At 46.1% G+C, this 5,541-nt stretch overlaps 2 non-coding genes across 2 annotated transcripts; one reads left to right on the forward strand and one right to left on the reverse strand.

Moving 5' to 3' along the window:
- The first annotated feature begins 523 nt into the window (after nt 1-523).
- TRNAG-GCC lies at nt 524-594 on the forward strand. Its single transcript has one exon. It is a non-coding gene; the product is annotated as a tRNA-Gly (tRNA).
- Nucleotides 595-812: 218 nt separating this feature from the next.
- TRNAA-CGC lies at nt 813-884 on the reverse strand. The gene has a single exon. It is a non-coding gene; the product is annotated as a tRNA-Ala (tRNA).
- Nucleotides 885-5,541: the final 4,657 nt, after the last annotated feature.

Consider the following 5,541-nt stretch of genomic DNA (forward strand, 5'->3'; position numbering starts at 1 on the left):
TTAATTTACATTGGGACATAGCATCATTACCTCTCAGTGCAAGCAATGGCGTTATGTCGGTATGTCGTCACTACACGGTAACATGGTACTGAAGTGTCAGGATCTGTAGCACTGCATCAACTGACAAAACAAAGAGACCTAAGTCTGGATATTGTACCATGGTGATCCCTTTATCTTGTGAGTCCCTAAGCCTTAACTGGTGGCGTTCTCTGGCAAACTCCTTCCAGGATGGAAAAGGAACAAAAATACACCTTTTGTAACTTGGTCTGAAAGCTTTTAAGTGTATATTTATGGGTATATTATACAATTTTCTAGGGTTTTGTTATCCTTTAGAGGAATAAATGTATAAAGACATTGCTAACTTTCTAAAAAACTACCCCCCCCCCCCCCCCCCCGGAAATAGCAGCTCAGAACTAGTGGCGGTGAACACGGAGTTAAAACAGGAAGAAAACCATGAAAAAACCCCGACCTACACGCGGGGAGCTCGCGGAGGAAGAGGCTGGCAGCAGCATCTCAGGAGCGCGCATTGGTGGTTCAGTGGTAGAATTCTCGCCTGCCACGCGGGAGGCCCGGGTTCGATTCCCGGCCAATGCAGCAATACTTCATTTTTTCCTCGGCGGAACAACTGCTGCGTTTCAAGCGCGGAGCAATTGCACCACCTTTTGCTTTTCCCTGCGGGGTTCCCAACCGGGAGCAAGCGGTGTTGTGGGTGCTAAGCCAGGTCTTGCCGGGCAGCCGGCGGCGGCCTGTACCCCTATCAACGGCGGCCAAGCAGCGAGAAGGAAAAAAAAAAAAAAAAGACAAAAAGCCGCTGGAGATGCCGGGGATTGAACCCGGGACCTCACACATGCGAAGCGCGCGCTCTACCACTGAGCTACATCCCCGGCTGCCAGGCTTCTGCGCCGGATGCTATCCGAGGATGGGCCAGCCCACTCCCCGCCGCGTCCCCTCGTCCCGAGTCACTCCTTGGCGGGGCAGCGGGGCTCCCGCTGCACACAGCGCCCAGGCACCGCGCTTGGCCCCTGAGCGCGGAGTAACGACCCCCGCCCGCTTGCACCCGGGCTTCGCTCCGCTCGGGAGCGGCACAAGCGCCGGGCTCCGCGGGGCGGGGAGTACCAACGGGGAAAAGCCGCCCCCCCCCCCTCCCCTCCGCTCCGCCGGCTTTTCAGACTGCCGCCCCTTCCCCCTCTGCACCGCGGGGCCCGGAGCGGCTCCGAGCTGCAGGGTCCCCGAGCCCCGTTCGGGATCCCCGGCCGGCGCCGGCGAAGCGCACATGGGGAGCGGGGGGAGCCGAGTGACGCCCCCCGGAGCGCCGGCTGCGGCGCCGCCTCGTCTTTAATCTCAGGTTTTCCTACCACATCTGAGCTTCCACGTTGTCAGGTAAGCGGTTACTTACCGTGACAATGAAATGCACCTTCTCTAGGATAATCTTCCTATCAAAATATGGACTCGCCAGGTTTAGAGCCCTGATAACTGAAAGAAAAGGATCCCGGCCAGGTTCTTTCGGTGGAATTTTCCCAGCAAAACCAGCCACTTCCATTAGCTTTTGTGGGAACTATCTGGCCCCACTCTCCGTTCCGGTTTATTTTCAGAACCTAAGCACTGCCTCCGTGATATGTGCTGTTCTCCCCTCAATATGCACCTGTACTACAGCACATAGTACCATTGTGCATTTAATTTGTACCCCTACAAGAAGCTGCTGCCAGCAGCCGTGCCTGTTAGACAGAGCGTGTGCCAGGACCCCTCCCCGGGGAGCACAGTCCCTCCAGTGCACCCCAGTTGGACATTCCTACCCTCAGCAACTCATGTTTTTCTATCCTGTCCAAAAGCAGCATTTAACAGCTTGCCTTTCTTCAAAACAGATTTTAAGATGCAGCTTCCTAGGAGTTACTGAATTTGATTTTCATAATTAATGCAATGTATGAACTATTTGATTTGTGCATTAACGCGAAGCACAGTATAGCAGTGGCTCCTAACAAAGCTGAGCCAAGGGTGCAGAGCAGGTTAATACCAGCCACTGCAATAAAAACACAAAGCAATTTAAACCTCCTCTCCGTTTTTTTCTCCTTCTGTTTACCTTTCTGTATACTTCAGAATAGTAGAAAATGAATAATACAGATATTACTATGCCTTTATGGATTTCTCAGCTGTGACGGACAGTCAGTCCAATTGTAAAACTTCCCGTCTGGGAGGTGGATCAAGGCAGAGCACATTCAAGCTGCTGAGAAGAGCAGCTACAGATCCAAAGTGTATCAGCAAGTATTTCATTACTACCCCTGTGGAACCAATACCAGAGGTTATGTGCTGCCTATATTAAAGTGGAACAATGCTTCTATTGCAGCTAGATCTAAATATCCTCTAGACCATCACCTACCAAATACAGAATAAATTGAACGGTTCAGGCAAGACTCAACATACATATGCTACGGGAGAAAATAAGATGCCTTACACTGAGCCGTAGAGTAAAACAAAATGACCCATAGATGGCTACTCGGTGTAACTCCAGGCCTACCAGAACTGCACGTTCTTACAACTTCAGGATGCAGAGGTGGAACCCTGTTGCTGCCGTAGCATCAATACAGCTCCCAGCACAGCCACATGCACATCTCATGGTCCTTCCCGACTATCGCCCACAGTGCTGGTCTTGTCCAGATGTCTGGAGGCAGCCCCTGGTTCCAGGAAACACTTTGTCATCTTGTGCGAAAAGCTTTTAATGCTGCTGGATGCCAGGGCACAAGCTCGACATTCAGCTTTCTCAACAGCTCTCTCAGAGGACTACATTCACCTCTTTGTGTTTGGGTTTCTGTGCTGACATCAGGGAAAAACAATGTCACTCTGTTATCTGGCAGCTCCTCCGCATTCCTTGGTGGGATTAACTCATTCCTGGTACCTCGCGAACCTTACACTTGTCAGGGAGGCCTTCCTTCTGCCTGGGGACTGGCTTTTCACTGGATCTGCTCAAGTTGTTGCATATTCCGTCAGTTCTCATTAGATACACGCTTAATTTCACTCTATTTTTTCACAGCAATTTTTCTCCAAGCTGATGGATTTCTGTAGTCCAGCCTGAAAAGAGTTCAGTTTCAAAGTTGCCCCATGTTGGGACTGCGTAAGAATGATCACAATCAAACTGAAGAGACAGGCATTTCTGTGTTTCTTTCTGATATAGTTTCCTATCATTGCACTTGTTCCTAGCATTAAATGTTTGCACTCAAAATTTCTTTTTAAAACAAACAGTCTCATTCAATAAAATATAGAAGCAAAGCTTAGCAGTATAAAGCAAACATGAAGAGTATTCATTTCATTGATCCAGCTCAGCCATACACATTCATCACCTTGCAAAATCACAAACCTGCCTGGCCTGTGTGAGTGAGGTCTTCTGCTCCCTGCATATCACAGGTTTGGGCTGGAAGGGACCTTAAAGCCCACCCAGTTCCCAGCCCTGCCCCGGGCAGGGACCCCCCCAGCCCAGGCTGCTCCCAGCCCCATCCAGCCTGGCCTGGAGCACTGCCAGGGATGGGGCACCCACAGCTGCTCTGGGCAGCCTGGCCCACCGCCTCGCCACCCTCACGGGGAGAGGTTCTTCCTTATTATGAAATCTAAATTTACCCTCTTTCAGTTTAAAGCCATTCCCTCTTGTCCTGTCACTACATGCCCTTGTAAAATGTCCCTCTCCAGCTGTCTTGTAGGCCTCTTTAGGTACTGAAACAGATCCCAGAACACTATCCTCTGGCTCCACCACTTAAAACAACAAGCAGAAAAACCCCACCAAATGTGCTATCTTCATTCTGGTTTTGACACTGCAGCCCTCCGTGTGCTGCTGTGACAAGCCTTGACCAAGCGCTAGAGCCCGTGGCAATAGCACCAGCCATTCACGAATAGCTGAAGTTATTTTTCTTCTATCATATGATCATATTGTGCATTTGTTTGAAGTATCCAAATGAGTCACTGCAGATTATTCACAGATCTCTTACATTCATTTAGCACTCTTGTCCTCCTTCAAAAAATGTTCCTGCTGGGGATTGAGAAAGCCATAAAATGACAAATTTCAGAGATTATGAACCAACCACACACTAACCACTTGTTTATGCCACTTATCAATCCATTTCAAATAATAAATGTATTAGGAAAAAGATGAGGACAGAGTTGTGATTTGCAAAGTTAAACTTAACTACAAAAATTGCCGACGTTACATTTACCAAAGAGTTTTTACCTACTGCCACAAATCAGGGAATACAGTGCTCAGAATAACCATTACAAAGTTCTGCACATATGTTAGACTGAATTTGAATGAAGTTGCCACCCTAAGTCCTCCAAATACAAATCGCTTTTTCTCATGTATTTTTACATCTTTGATTTTTATTGAATCAACTCCCTTGTTTGTTGTGGTGAAATGGAGGAATAAAGCAAAGAAGTCTTTCATTAATTCGTAGTCATGCAAGTCATACTACACAGTCTAAGTGTGTAGCTCTTTTTTGTTGTTCCCAGTGAGAGCATCATAAGAACATCCCAAAAATACAGGTTACAAATCAGCCCATAGTAAAGAACTATGGAAGTTAGAGTTTCAAAAGGAGATAAAAAGGCAGAAAAAAGGATTAAAGTACTGAACAGGGTTGCAGACAGATAAGTAAATTATAGCTCTGCAGAAATTATTTGACTGGCAAATTAATTACACAATATTACAATGGTTTTCTCAGCCAAATTTAGCCCTCAGGAAGCAGGTAGGAGTCTGCATGACTTAATAAAAGGAGCCTCAACTGGTCTTCAGCTTAATCAGAGATGAAAATTAACATTTCAGGATTCGAGGCAAATAGGAGATTTTTTGTAAAGCTCAGAAAGACAGTGACTAGCACAATTATACAGGTTTACACCGACTATAAAGCCACCCAGACAGTGGAATGCTCCTGCTTTCTCTACAGGCCTTTAATTTACAGACCTACCCATGAAGCCAAGGTAGAAGCTGATTTGGAACCAACATGGCAGTCTCATTAGGACAGATCATTCAACAGGGCACTACATGTTTGTTTAAAGAATGCATGATTAAAATACTCTGTGAAATATTTTACTCCAACCCTGTAAACTTACATTATTATTATTATTATTATTGCTAGTACTACTATCGTTATCGTTATTTCCTAAAGTGTTGACTTATTCTCTGAACCTTATTCCATGTCTGCAGTTCTCACTCTGTCCCCAGCATGCAGAAACATAATAGATAAGAAATAATTTTTTTTTCCAGCTTGTTTGCTAAGTATCATGTCTTTTTAGGAAGAGATATTATGAGCTCTCTTTTGGAACAAATGTTCTTTGTTACTCCTGGAACAGCTTTGGAAATACATATGTCCCGATTGAAATACATCACCTTCTAGTGAGAAGTATCATACAGCATGCTCATTAACCTAGTTTGAACCACAGTATCATTACAAATATTAAGTAAGAACTTTTCTGATTGCCTGAAATTATGCAAGAAGAAGGCAAGGCTCATACTCATCGTCTTAAATCAAGTCTAACTCTTACTTCAAATTACTACAGAGCATTTCAGCT

This window comes from Falco rusticolus, chromosome 8 (assembly GCF_015220075.1).
Source record: "Falco rusticolus isolate bFalRus1 chromosome 8, bFalRus1.pri, whole genome shotgun sequence".
NCBI classification, from domain to species: domain Eukaryota; kingdom Metazoa; phylum Chordata; class Aves; order Falconiformes; family Falconidae; genus Falco; species Falco rusticolus.